This window comes from Rattus norvegicus, chromosome 5, assembly GCF_036323735.1.
Source record: "Rattus norvegicus strain BN/NHsdMcwi chromosome 5, GRCr8, whole genome shotgun sequence".
In the NCBI taxonomy this organism is placed as follows: domain Eukaryota; kingdom Metazoa; phylum Chordata; class Mammalia; order Rodentia; family Muridae; genus Rattus; species Rattus norvegicus.
This window is the reverse complement of record NC_086023.1, coordinates 60,337,245-60,352,609: the sequence shown is the minus strand read 5'-3', so window position 1 is coordinate 60,352,609 and position 15,365 is coordinate 60,337,245. Positions and strand designations below refer to the sequence as shown.

Genomic DNA, 15,365 nt, shown 5'->3' with positions numbered 1-15,365 from the left:
GACAAAGTAGAGCAAATGCCCTTGTGGTATAGCGGGGACATCATTTCTATATATGTCCAGGAATGATATAGCTAGGTCTTGGGATGGATCTATTCCCAATTTTCCGAGAAACCTCTAAATTGATTTCCAAAGTAGTTGTACAAGTTTGCACTCCCACCAGCAGTGGAGGAGAGTTCCCCTTGCTCCCCGTCCTAGCCAGCATCTGCTGTCACTTAAGTTTTTGATCTTAGCTATTCTGACATGTCTAAGATAGAATCTCAGAATTGTTTTGATTTGAATTGTTTTGTTTTGATGACTAAGTGCTTCTTGGCCATTAGAGAGTCTCTGTTGAGAATTCTCTGTTTAGTTCTGTACCCTATTTGGTTTGTTAGTGTCAGATTTCTTGAGTTCTTTATATATTTTGGATAATAGTCCTCCATCAGATGTAGGGTTGATGAAGATCTTTTCCCATTATGTAGGATGCCATTTTGTTCTATTGGGATGGTGTCTTAGTCAGGGTTCTCTAGAGTCACAGAATTTATGAGAAGTCTCTATATAGTAAGAGAATTGGTTGATGATTTACAGTCTGTAGTCCAACTCCACAACAATGATCATCAGCAGCTGTGAATGGAAGTCCAAGAATCTAGTGGTGGCTCAGTCCCACAAGGCAGGCAGGCAGGCAGGCAGGCAGGCAGGCAGGCAGGCAGGCAGGCAGGCAGGCAGGCAGGCAGGCAGGCAAAAAAGAGAAACTCTTTCTTCTTCCAATGTCTTTAAGTAAATCTCCAGCAGAAGGTGTGTCCCAGATTAAAAGTGTGTGCCACCATGCCTGGGTCTGGGACTTGCTTTGTCCCAGGTGACTTTGAATTCAGAGATCTCCTTGCCTTAAGCTCCTGGGATTCATAGCCACTATGCCTCAAGATCTCCATACCAAGTTAGAGTTGGATCCAGGTCAGAAACTTGTATCTCCCAGCCTCAAGATCAGGATCACAGGTGAGCCTTCCAATTCTGGATTGTAGTTCATTCCAGATATAGTCAAGTTGATGACCAGGAATAGACACTACAAATGGGGAAGGCTACAGGGAGTATATGGGGGTGATCCTAGCTGAGATTCCTACCAGTAGGGGATATAGAGACTGAAGCAGCCACCTTCTGTAGCCAGGCAGGACTCCCAGTGGAAGAAGAGGGACATCAGTCCACCCACAAAACCTTCAACTCAGAATTTGTCCTGCCTACAAGATGCACAGGGATAAAGATGGAGCCGAGACTTTAGGGAATAGTCAGCCAATGATTGGTCCAACTTCAGACCCATCCCATGGGAGTAAGCCAATCCCAACACTATTAATTATACTCTACCATACTTGCAGACAGAAGCCTAATACATCCAGTAGCTGATGCAAACAGATGCAGAGACACACAACCAAACATTAGGCAGAGCTCAGGGGGTCTTATGGAAGAGTATGGGATAGGATTGAGCATGCTAGATGGTTTGACAGAGTCAAATAGCCTGGGCCCATGGGAGTTCAGAGAGACTGGACTGAAGATCATACAGGAGCTGAGCATAGGTTGGAGATCCCCTACACATTTGGAGCAGATGGATAGCTTGGTTTTTAGGTGGGTCCTGTAACAATTGGAGCAGAGGCTGTCTCTGACTCTGTTGCCTGGCATTGGATCCACTTCCCCTGGCTGGGCTGCCTGGTTAGGCCCCAGTGGGAGAGGATTCACTTAGTCCTGCTTCAACTTGATGTCCCAGATCTGTATGGTACCCAAGGGAGGCTTACTCTTCTCTGAGGAGAAAAAGAGGGGGTGGTGGGGGGAGGGATTTGTGAGAGTGAGACTGGGAGGAGAGGAGGGAAAGGAGATTCAATCACAATGATGTATAGTGAATAAATAAATTAATGGAATAAAGAACATAAATGAAAAACATGGAAAAGTAATTAATACAATTTTATATACATTCACAGTGTATATGAAAAACTAACCAACCAAGCAAGCAAACACATACACCCATCCCATGTTTAAGTCCTAATTAAAAAGAACAAAGTATAATGGTGCATATGTATGAAAATACCATAATGGGAATCATTACTTTGTATATTACCCTAAAATATTAAAACAAAAAGAATGTTTTTATCATTCTGAAATTTCACTAAAAAATACTTTCAACATGAGAAGAATGAATCACCTGGTAGAATGTCCCCAGTCACAGACCAGTTGTCACAGTAGCTTTCATGGTGCCCATTTGCAATGTGCCTGACACTGTGACAATACATAGTCTCATTTAATCCTCATAAAGCCCCACTTAGATATGTTTCCATCTTATAGATGAGGAAGGAGAGACTCAGAGGCATGCACCTTGTCCAACAGTCAAGACCGAAGGGGAACAGTGTCGTCACTGTGCCCTCTTCTCAGGCACGGCCTCTTCGTTTGCTTTTTCTTCCCATCTTCCAGAAGGGGGTCACAGGACTCAACCTCCCACTGCTCTCCAACCCCCTGGTGCTCTACATAGCCTGTCTCCAACCTCACTTTCTCTTATTATGACTTACTGTCTGTCCTTCCATCAAGAGTCAGCAGGTTATGGCAGACCAGGTGACAAAAGGAGCCATGAGTCATCCAATAAGAAAAGAACAAATTTGATGCCCAAGCCTAATGCCTCAAACTTATGAAGCATGGGAGAGCTCTTCTGCGTGGGTAAAGACACCTGAAAGTTCTAAATCAGGCAATCTGACGTAAGGTTACAAATGCTTTGACTTCTTACTTTAATTAATTAATTCATTAATTAAATGTGGTGTTCGTGTGTGTGTGTGTGTGTGTGTGTGTGTGTGTGTCTGTCTGTCTGTCTGTGTGTCTGTGTATATGTGCTTACCTGTGAACATTCTCTCACTGATATCTTAGGGTCAATATTGCTGTAGTGAAATGCCATGTCCAAAAGTGAGTTGGGTAGAAAAGGTTTCCATATAACAGCTTATCATCAAAAGCAATGAGGACAGGAACTGAAGCAGGCAGCAACCTGGAGGCAAGAGTAACTGATACAGAGACCATCAGGGAGTGCTGCTTACTGGCTTTCTCCTCATGGCTTACTCAGCCTGGTTCCTTATAGAACCCTGGACTACTGTGCCCAGAGCTGAACCAGTCCCACAGCTCTCTGTGTCCAAATCCCGTGGGGGAGAGAGCTGGACTCTCAGAAGTGCTGACAATCCTGAGAGCTCAAAGGAGACAACTACTTCTGCTCACATTCCTGGCCCAAAAGAAACCTGCCTAGTGCCCTCTGAACACAGGAACCTAGGAGCAGACAAGGAGAGCATCCTTCCAGTCTCTGCCTGTGCTCAGAGCTGAAAGCCAGTTGCCAGGAGTACTGACACACCTGAGAGCAGAGGTAAGACCACCACTTCTGCTCTAAGCAACTGGTCTGGAGGCCTCAGGACACACAGACCCGGAAGCAGTCTGGAACAGGATCCTTCTGGTTTCTCCCTATGCCCAGAGCTGACCTGGTCCCATAGCTCTCTGTACCCAGATCTAGCTGAAAGAAAACAGGTCTAGAGAAGTGCTGACTCACAGACTCACAGGAGGGTCAAGGATGTGGAGAAAGAGGAACATTCCTCCATTATTGGTGGGACTGAAAACTGATACAACCTCCTTGGAAATCAGTCTGGAGGTTCCTCAGAAAATTGGACATTGCACTATTTGAGGACCCAGTTATACCTCTCCTGGGCATATACCCAAAAGATGCTCCAACATATAACAAAGACACATGCTCCACTATGTTCATAGTAGCCTTATTTATAATAGCCAGAAGCTGGAAAGAACCCAGATGCCCTTCAACAGAGGAATGGATACAGAAAATGTGGTACATCTACACAATGGAATATTACTCAGCTATTAAAAACAATGACTTTATGAACTTCATAGGCAAATGGAATGAACTAGAAAATATCATCCTGAGTGAGGTAACCCAATCATAGAAAAACACACATGGAATGCACTCACTGATAAGTGGATATTCACCCAAAAGCTCGAATTACCTAAGATGCAATCCATGGACCACATGAAACTGAAGAAGAAGGATGACCAAAATTTTGTTGCTTCACTCCTTCTTAGAAAGGGGAACAAACATATCCATAGGAGGGGAAGGGGATAGGGAGACAAAGTTTAGAGTAGAGACTGAAGGAACACCATTCAGAGCCTGCCCTGCATGCGGCCCATATATATATATACAGTCACCAAAACTGTATATATATATATATATATATATATATATATATATATATATATATATATATATATACAGTCACCAAAAACTAGTCATTCATTCAGAAAATGAATGAAGCTAAGAAGTGCATGCTGAAAGGGACTGGATATAGATGTCTCCTGAGAGACACAGCCAGAGCATGTCAAATACAGAGGCGAATGTCAGAAGCAAACCACTGAACTGAGAATGGGACCTCTGTAGGAGGAATTAGAGAAAGAATTGAAAGAGCTGAAGGAGCTTGCAACCCTATAAGAACAACAATGCCAACCAACCAGAGCTTTCAGGGACTAAACCACTACTCAAAGACTATACACAGACTGACCCATGGCTCCAAGTGCATATGTAGCAGAGGATGACCTTGCTGGGCACCAATGGAAGGAGAAGCCCTTGGTCCTGCCAAGGTTGGACCCCCAGTGTAGGAGATTTTGGGGGGGGCAGTAAGCGGAGGTGAAGGGGGAAGAGTTAGGGAGCTTATGTACAGGAAACCGGGAAAGGGAATAACATTTGAAATGTAAATAAATACCCAATGTGTGTGTGTGTGTGTGTGTGTGTGTGTGTGTGTGTGTGTGTGTGTGTGTGAGAGAGAGAGAGAGAGAGAGAGAGAGAGAGAGAACAACACAGGTAAACAAGTAGAAGCCCTTAAAGAAGAAATACAAAAATCCCTTAAAGAATCATAGGAAAAACAACCAAACAGGTGAAGGAATTGAACAAAACCATACAGGATTTAAAAATGGAAATAGAAACAATAAAGAAAGCAAAAAGGGGGACAACCCTGGAGATAGAAAACCCAGAAAAGAGATAAGGAGTTATAGATACGAACATCACCAACAGAATATAAGAGATAGAAGAGACAATCTCAGGGGCAGAAGATACCACAGAACACATTGGCACAACCATCAAAGAAAACATGAAACACAGAAAGCTCCTAATCCAAAACATCCAGAAAATCCAGGACACAACAAGACGATCAGACCTAAGGATAATAGGTATAGAAGAGAGTGAAGACTCCCAACTTAAAGGACCAGTAAATATCTTCAAGAAAATTATAGAGGAAAACTTCCCTAACCTAAAGAAAGAGTTGCACATAAATATACAAGAAGCCTACAGAACTCCAAACAAATTGGACCAGAAAAGAGAAACTCCTCCTATCACATAATATCCAAACCTCCAAATGTACAAAACAAACAAAGAATATTAAAAGAAGTAAGGAAAAAGGTCAAGTGACGTATAAAGGCAGATCTATCAGAATTATGCCAGACTTCTCACCAGAGACTATGAAAGACAGCAGTCCTGGGCAGATGTCATACAGACCCTAAGAGAACACAAATGGCAGTCTAGGCTACATGCTCAATTAACATAGATGGAGAAGCCAAGATATTCCATGACAAAACCAAATTTACACAATATCTTTCAAAAAATACAGCCCCATTGGGGCTGGGGATTTAGCTCAGTGGTAGAGCGCTTACCTAGGAAGCGCAAGGCCCTGGGTTCGGTCCCCAGCTCCGAAAAAAAGAACCAAAAAAAAAAAAAAATACAGCCCCACAAAGGATAATAGGTGGAAAACTCCAACACAAGGAGGCAAGCTACACCCTAGAAAAAGCAAGAAAGTAATCTTGTTGCAAAGAAACAAAAGAAGAGAGACACACAAGTATAACACCTTTAACAACAAAAATAACAGGAAGCAACAATCGTTATTCCTTAATACTCTTAACATCAATTCCCCAATAAAAAGACATAGACTAACAGACTGGATACATAAAGAGGACCCAGCATTTTGCTGTATACAAGAAACATACCTCAGTGACAAAGACAGACACTACCTCAGAGTAAAAGGCTGGGGATACAATTTTCCAAGCAAATGGTCCCAAGAAAAAAGCAGGAGTAGCCATTCTAACATCAAATAAAATCAACTTTCAACCAAAAGTCATCAAAAAACATAAGGAAGCACTTCATATTCATCAAAGGAAAAATCCACCAGGATAAACTCTCAATCCTTAATATCTATGCTCCAAATACAAGGGCACTACATACGTAAAAGAAACCTTACTAAAGCTCAAAACACACATTGCACCTCACACAATAATAGTGGGAGATTTCAACACCCTACTCTCATCAATGGACAGATCATGGAAACAGAAATTAAACAGAGATATAGAGAAACTAACAGAAGTTATGAACCAAATGGATTTAACAGATATTCATAGAACATGTCATCCTAAAATAAAACAATATACTGTCTTCTCAATACCTCATGGTATCTGCTCCAAAATTGACCATATAATCAGTCACAAAACAAGCCTCAACAGATAGAAGAAGATTGAAATAATCCCATGCAACCTATCAGATCACCACAGATGAAGGCTGGTCTTCAATAAGAATAAAAATGACAGAAAACTCACATATACATGGAAGTTGAACAATGCTCTACTCAATGATAACTTGGTAAGGAAGAAATAAAGAAGGAAATTAAAGGCTTCTTAGAATTTAATGAAAATGAAGGTACAACATACCAAAACTTATGGGACACAATGAAAGCTGTGCTAAGAGGAAAACTCATAGCTCTGAGTGCCTGCAGAAAGAAATAGGAGAGAGCATATGTCAGCAGCTTGACAGCACACCTAAAAGCTCTAGAACAAAAAGAAGCAAATACACCCAGGAGGAGTAGAAGGCAGGAAATAATCAAACTCAGAGCTGAAAACAACCAAGTAGAAACAAAAAGGACCATTGAAAGAATCAACAGAACCAAAAGTTGGTTCTTTGAGAAAATCAACAAGATAGATAAACCCTTAGCCAGACTAACCAGAGGGCACAGAGAGTGTGTCCAAATTAACAAAATCAGGAATGAAAGGGACACATAACAACAGAATCTGAGGAAATTAAAAAAATCATCAGATTCTACTATAAAGGTCTATATCCAACAAAACTGTAAAGTCTGGAGGAAATGGACAATTTTTCTAGACAGATACCAAGTACCAAAGTTAAATCGGGATCAGATAAACCATCTAAACAGTCCTATAACTCCTAAAGAAATAGATGCAGTTATTAAGTCTCCCAAGCAAATATCTCAGGACCAGATGGTTTTAGGGCAGAATTCTATCAGACCTTCATAAAAGACCCAATACCAATACTGTCCAAACTATTCCACAAAATAGAAACAGAAGGAGCGCTACCCAACCCCTTCTGCGAAGCCACAATTACACTTATATCTAAACCACACAATGACCCAACAAAGAAAGAGAACTTCAAACCAATTTCCCTTATGAATATCGACGCAAAAATACTCAATAAAATTCTCAGAAACTGAAAACACATCATTCCAAAAACACATCAAAATGATCATCCATCATGATCAAGTAGGCTTCATCCCAGGGATGCAGGGATGGTTCAATATATGAAAATCCATCAACATAATCCACTGTGTAAACAAACTTAAAGGAAAAAAACCCCACATGATCATCTCATTAGATGCTGAGAAAGTATTTGATAAAATTTAACACCCCTTCATGTTAAAAATCTTGGAAAGATCAAGAATTCAAGGCCCATATTTAAACACAGTAAAAGCAATATACAGCAAACCAGAAGCCAATATCAAACTAAATGGAGAGAAACTTGAAGCAATCCCACTAAAATCAGGCACTAGACAGGGGTGCCCAATCTCTTCCTACTTATTCAATATAGTACTCAAAGTCCTAGCCAGAGCAATTAGACAACAATAGGAGGTCAAAGGGATATAAATTGGAAAGGAAGAAGTCAAAATATCACTATTTGCAGATGATATGATAGTATACCTCAGTGACTACAAAAGTTCCAGCAGAGAAATACTAAGCCTGTTAAACAACTTCAACAAAGTGGCTGGGTATAAAATTAAATCAAACAAATCAGTAGCTTTCCTCTACTCAATGGATAAACAGGCTGAGAAAGAAATTAGGGAAATGACACCCTTCACAATAATCACACATAACATAAAATACCTCAGTGTGACTCTAATCAAGCAAGTGAAAGATGTATATGAAAGAACTTCAAGTCTCTGAAGAAAGAAATTGAAGACCTCAGAAGATGGAAAGACCTCCTGTGCACATGGATTGGCAGGATTAATATAGTAAAAATGGCCATTTTGCCAAAAACAAACTACAAATTCAATGCAATCCTCATCAAAACTCCAACTCAATTCTTCATAGAGTTAGAAAGAGCAATTTGCAAATTCATTTGGAATAACAAAAAACCCAGGATAGTGAAAACTATCTTAAACAATAAAAGAACTTCTGGGGGAATCACCATTCCTGACCTCAAGCTGAGTTACAAAGCAATAGTCATAAAAACTGTATCATACTGGTATAGAGACAGGCATGTAGATCAGTGAAATAGAATTGAAGACCCAGAAATGAACCCACACACCTATGGTCATTTGATCTTTGACAAAGAAGCTAAAACCATCCAGTGGAAAAAAGACAATATTTTCAACAAATGGTGCTGGTTCAACTGGAGGTTAGAATGTAGAGGAATGCAAATTGACCCATTCTTTTTTTTTTTTCTTCCGTTTTTTCTTTATTAACTTGAGTATTTCTTATTTACATTTCTAATGTTATTCCCTTTCCCGGTTTCCGGGCCAACATCCCCCTAACCCCTCCCCCTCCCCTTCTTTATGGGTGTTCCCCTCCCCATCCTCCCCCCATTACCGCCCTCCCCCCAACAATCACGTTCGATGGGGGTTCAGTCTTAGCAGGACCAAGGGCTTCCCCTTCCACTGGTGATCTTACTAAGATATTCATTGCTACCTATGAGGTCAGAGTCCAGGGTCAGTCCATGTATAGTCTTTGGGTAGTGGCTTAGTCCCTGGAAGCTCTGGTTGCTTGGCATTGTTCATATGGGGTCTCAAGCCCCTTCAAGCTCTTCTAGTCCTTTCTCTGATTCCTTCAACGGGGGTCCTGTTCTCAGTTCAGTGGTTTGCTGCTGGCATTCGCCTCTGTATTTGCTGTATTCTGGGTGTGTCTCTCAGGAGAGATCTACATCTGGTTCCTGTCAGCCTGCCCTTCTTTGCTTCATCCATCTTGTCTAATTGGATGGCTGTATATGTATGGGCCACATGTGGGGCAGGCTCTGAATGGGTGTTCCTCCTGCCTCTGTTTTAATCTTTTCCTCTCTATTCCCTGCCAAGGGTATTCTTGTTCCCCTTTTAAAAAAGGAGTGAAGCATTCGCATTTTGATCATCCGTCTTGAGTTTCATTTGTTCTGTGCATCTAGGGTAATTCAAGCATTTGAGCTAATAGCCACTTATCAATGAGTGCATACCATGTGTGTTTTTCTGTGATTGGGTTACCTCACTCAGGATCATATTTTCCAGTTCCCTCCATTTGCCTATGAATTTCATAAAGGCATTGTTTTTGATAGCTGAGTAATATTCTATTGTGTAGATGTACCACATTTTCTGTATCCATTCCTCTGTTGAAGGGCATCTGGGTTCTTTCCAGCTTCTGGCTATTATAAATAAGGCTGCTATGAACATAGTGAGCATGTGTCTTTTTTATATGTTGGGGCATCTTTTGGGTATATGCCCAAGAGAGGTATAGCTGGATCCTCAGGTAGTTCAATGTCCAATTTTCTGAGGAACCTCCAGACTGATTTCCAGAATGGTTGTACCAGTCTGCAATCCCACCAACAATGGGGGAGTGTTCCTCTTTCTCCATATCCTCGCCAGCATTTGCTGAAATTGACCCATTCTTATCACCCTGTACAAAATTTAAGACCATGTGGATCAAGGACCTCCACATAAAACCAGATACACTCAAACCAAGAGAAGAAAAAGTGGGGAAGAGCCTCGAACACATGGGCACTGGGGAAAATTTCCTGAACAAAACACCAATAGATTATGCTCTAAGATCAAGGATTGACACATGCATACACACACACACACACACACACACACACACACACACACACACACACACACACACACAACTTTCATGTAGGAAGTTGAGACCAAGACAATGATGTGGCACTTTCTGGTTGGGTCATGTGATGCAGACTCACAGGATGTTTGACTAAAATGGACTACTCATGTGATGTTTTGCTAAGGCAAGACCAGTGGGCTAGAAAGGGGATCAAAGCATTTGAGAACCCATATTGAAATAGGTTTTGAAAAGTCTAAGCCCACGAGGCAACTGGGTCTTATTTTCAGGCTCCCTTACTCTCAGTTCTGTTTCACTTCTTATGTTAACTGTAGTACCTTAACGGGATAAGATTGACTCACCAAACAGTACAATGTGACACAGTAGAACATTCGATATCTCCAAGCGAGGTAAGCATGGGGAACTCTAGGAGATTGTGAACTAATATTTTTCCACACAAGAAGATCTAGTAAGAGTAATTCATAGATGACGAGGAGGAAACATCAGGTTTCCCAAATCAGGGTAGAGGGTGAACTCAGGAGTCAGATCACATCCCTACTGTTTAATAACTGCAAAAATTTTAGCAAACTAACTGCTCTGAACTTTGGATTCTTTGGTGTATTATAATACAACTTTCTTATGCACTCTTTTGGTATCATCTACAGACATTCTCCTTTATCTATGGAGATGGCCCAAATTTTTTTACAAGATATTCAAAATGATGTCTCTGACTGTCAGTGAAATATAATCATGGTAATAACAACCTCATCTAAGTAAGTTTTTCTGGAGCCTACAAGAGATTGTTGCCGGCCTCTTAACTGGCATTTAGAAAAGGTGAAGGCCTTCCTACATGTATGATTTCTTTCACACATGTCATCCACAGTGGTTTGAGTAAGAGTGGTCCCAATAGGCTCATGTATTTGAATGCTTAGTCACCAGGGACAGCACCTATTTGAAAAAATTAGAAGGATCCAAAGATGTGGGCTTGTTGGAGTAGGTGTAGTCTTGTTGGAGGAAGTGTGTCACTAGAGGTGGACTTTGGGATTTCAAAAACTCGGCCGGGCGAGGTGAGACTACGCTTGTAGTCTCAGTAGCTTGGAAGGCTGGGGCAGGATTGTGCTTGAGAGTTCAAGGCCAGCATCCTGGGTGTCAGGGATTTCAAAAGCTCATGTCAGGACATGACGTGTGCTCTCTCTCTCTCTCTCTCTCTCTCTCTCTCTCTCTCTCTCTCTCTCTCTCTCTCTCTCCCAACTGCCATGCTTCCTGCCATGATGATAATGAAATTGTAAGCAAACCCCCAATGAAATGCTTTCTTTCAGAATAGTTGCCATGGTGCTACTGATTCATCACAGCAAGAAAAGAGTGACTAAGGTACAATCATTTGTATAAAAATGGGGAAAAGTGATGACTTCAACAGCACATATATTAAAACTAGATCAATGCAAAGAAATTTAGCATAGCCCCTGAGCAGGGAAGACATATAAAATTGTGATACAATCCATAATTTTGAAAAATGGGGAAAATAATTGTCTTTTTTTCCCTATAGGCCCAAACTGCTTTTGTATCTGTGAAATCTTTCCAGAAGGGTATACACATAAAGAACTAGTGGCATTGTGTGTCACTAAGGCAGACAATAGGCACCTTCAGAGCACTGAGGAAGGGACAATGCTCACCTACATATGCTTACTCATTCTTTCCCACTTTCTGAACTTTTAAATACACTAGCTGACCATTTGCTCAAAAAATAAACTTGAAGTTTGTATGGTGATGCACAGTTGTGGTCTCAGAACTACTGAGGCTGAGGCAGCAAGATTGCTTGAACATAGGTGTTCAAGACCAACCTGGCCAACACAGAGACCCCCATCTCAAACAACGTCAAAGCACAAAATCTTTTAAAATTAGAAAGTAAGAGTTATGAGAAAACATTTCGGTCATTTGAAATCACTGAAAATTTAAAATTTTTCACTGAGTAACAACTAGAGAAATTTATTTTAGAATACGTTTGTATTTTTAGGATGATTATGTCAAGTTTGTTAACACAAATATCACCTTGTATACTCTTTTAGCAAACTTGAAGTATGCATCATTATTCATTGCATAGTGGGTCTTGAAAACTGTTCTCCTAAAGAATTTTGTAGGGGCTGGGGATTTAGCTCAGTGGAAGAGCGTTTACCTAGGAAGCGCAAGGCCCTAGGTTCAGTCCCCAGCTCCGAAAAAAAAGAACCAAAAAAAAAAAAAAAAAAGAATTTTGTGACGTTGGTCAACATTCTCTAACCTACTCTCAGTCCTGGTGTTTCCCCATTCTACACGTTCACAAAACCAGGTTTGTTAGACGTTACATTTGAGTAAGATCACATGGTGCTTGTCTTTCTCAGTCTGGTTTATTTCACTTAACAAATGTTCTGGGTTCACCCATGTTAACATGGACACTGAACTTCTATCTCATGTTAAGGAGAATCTTACTATAGATTTTTCTCTCATTTCCTTCGTTTGCTCACTTACATCTTTTTATCTTGATTCAGTGCCCAGCTATTGCCAATAATGCTGCCCCTGGGTGTGGGAGCGCTTATTTTAATTTCTTTAGAGAGGCAGGCCCCGGAGTTGGTGGGCCATTTGTAATTCTAGGCTTAGGTTTTAAATTAAAGAATTCTCTCCCTCTATCATTTTCTCTCTTTCTTTTTCTCTCCCCTCTCTCTCCTTCCCCACTTGTGTGTGTGTGTGTGTGTGTGTGTGCTTTGAGATGTGGGTGCTCAAAAAGGTTATACACAGGTCTTAGATCCTTAATGTTGGAGTTAAAGGCAGTTGAGAATCACCTGAGGTAGGAGCTGAGAACCGAACTCCGGTCCTCTGCAAAGAACAGCAAGTGCTTAACAGCTGAGCCATTTTTTCAGCCTCTATGTTTAGTTTCTGCTTGTTGTTAATTTCGTGCCATAAATATTAATTTAATGGGCTAAAATTAATGTTATTGGTCAACTTAGATAACCACAAATTAAATATTCCACCTAGGGACATTCTACCCAGCTTCCAGTTGTAGCTACCCAAAATAGATGCAGAGAATAAATGGAGCTTGTGGTCTTTCTTGTTATTTCAGCCATTCTGTTTGGATTTGCCCATAAGGTTTGGATCTAGCCACCTTTGCTGACTCTAAGGACTATCTCCAAGGCCCCTACATTGTCTTACAAGTGCTTAATAGCTCAGAAGCTTAATCCTTTCTGAGTATCTGATGGGCTATGTCTTAAGCCTCAGGCAAATAATATGCACTTCTGAGCTATCCACCCTGTCCTCGTAGGGAATGGCCTGCCCGTGACTTTCAGGCCTTCATATTTGTTTAGCCACACAGAAACAGAACTCAGTTTTATTAGGAGAAATTCTGTACCGGAGATTGCCTATTTAACTTGGCCCATCCTGACCGCACACCAACACCTTAACTATAACAGGTAGAGATGGACTGTGTTCTGGAGTCTCCACCTTGTGATACTCAGCTGAATTGCTTAATTGGATTTTTTTATTAAGTTACAAATAGTTTTATTCCAAATGGCTAAGCTCTCACACTTTAATTAAAGCTTCATAAAGTATTGATGTGTTCTGAAATACTGATGGCCAATTCTGGGCTAAATTTTCAGTGTCTTCTTATTAGGTGATGACTTAGTAGCTAAGGTATAGGTCACTTTACCCTTTTTGTGTTAGGGGATTATCTCTGGTCCCACAAGAACTTATGGTACCATCTTATGTTAAAAGTTCCTCCCCCACCCTCCCTTTCTGGTGTCTTTACAACTTAATTCTTGATTCTGTAACCATGATGTTTTGAAAGTAGCACTGTCAACGAATTTGTACTGCCCAGTGTCCACCCACACCAGTCTCTTAGTGGAATTCTACAGACTTCTGCTTACACTGACAGGTTAAGTGTCAGGGGCATCTTCTAAATGTCCCTACAGGATGAGGGCTCTCTCTGTTCTTTTGGATAGCTACCTTATCTTTGCAGCATTGGGGCCCTTCCCCTTTTCTCCAGCCAGTAGAGATGGGGCATTTCAAACCTCTCCATAGGAGAAAAGGCAACTTTTTGTTGGGTTATGAAGAGATGTGTGTGTGTGTGTGTGTGTGTGTGTGTGTGTGTGTGTGTGTGTGTGTTGTATAAGAGAGAGAGAGAGAGAGAGAGAGAGAGAGGGAGAGAGAGAGAGAGATCAAGCTTTGCACATTTGCTATATGGTATTAGGTATTGAATTAAACATCCATCTGGAAGGGGTCTACTTAATCACATTATGCTCCAGACTATGAACTGAGGAGTGGGACAATGTGACCTTGCTTAGTCAGGGTTTCTACTCCTACACAAAACATCATGACCAAGAAGCAAGTTGGAGAAGAAAGGATTTATTCAGCTTACACTTTCACACTGCTGTTCATCACCAGAGGAAGTCAGGACTGGAACTCAAGCAGGTCAGGAAGCAGGATCTGATGCAGAGGCCATGGAGGGATGTTACTTACTGGCTTGCTTTCCCTACCTTGCTCAGCTTGTTTTCTTATAGAACCCAGGACCACCAGCCCAGGAGTGGTACCACCCACAAGGGGCCCTCTGCCCTTGATCAGTAATTGAGAAAATGTCTTACAGCTGGGTCTCATGGAGGCATTTCCACAACTGAGGCTACTTTCTCTGTGATAACTCCAGCTTGTGTCAAGTCGACACACAAAATCAGCCAGTACATATGCCTACCCTCCCTGAGCTGACCTCTCTAAGGTTCCCCCATCAGACTTCAGCAGACTGGCTTTATAACTGAGTCCCAAAGTAATTGACTCTCCATTTCTGAAGTATTCAAAATTTAATTTCAGTAAACTGATATGATGAAATGGGCATTATGCAAGATTCCTGGCACAAGAAAAGTAGGTTTGTCTAGAACCTCCACAGCCCTTGACTCATGTATAAATAACACCCATGTCTTCCTCCAAGTTCATATCCACTCGACTGCACGGTTATGGATTTCAGATCACCAGTGTTGAGTCCAGATGTAGACATCTCAATCCCAAAGTCTTGGTCCTGAATACTGGGAACACAGTATCCTACATTGCTTCTTGCTTCCTTTCTCTACCATATTGTAAAATGTACAATTGCGATTTGGATGACTTGGTTAGGGATGCGGATGCTATGAGTGTTGAGTCTTGCACAGGAAAGGTTAGGTGGCTGGATCAAGGCAGTTTCACAGAGGCTCTTCTTCACAATGATTAAATCTCTACTGAGACATTGAAAAGTACAGAAACCTCCC

At 41.3% G+C, this 15,365-nt stretch overlaps 1 non-coding gene across 1 annotated transcript; it reads left to right on the top strand.

Moving 5' to 3' along the window:
• The first annotated feature begins 11,511 nt into the window (after positions 1–11,511).
• Positions 11,512–11,618, top strand: LOC120103221 (U6 spliceosomal RNA). Its single transcript, XR_005505311.1, has one exon. It is a non-coding gene; the product is annotated as a U6 spliceosomal RNA (small nuclear RNA).
• Positions 11,619–15,365: the final 3,747 nt, after the last annotated feature.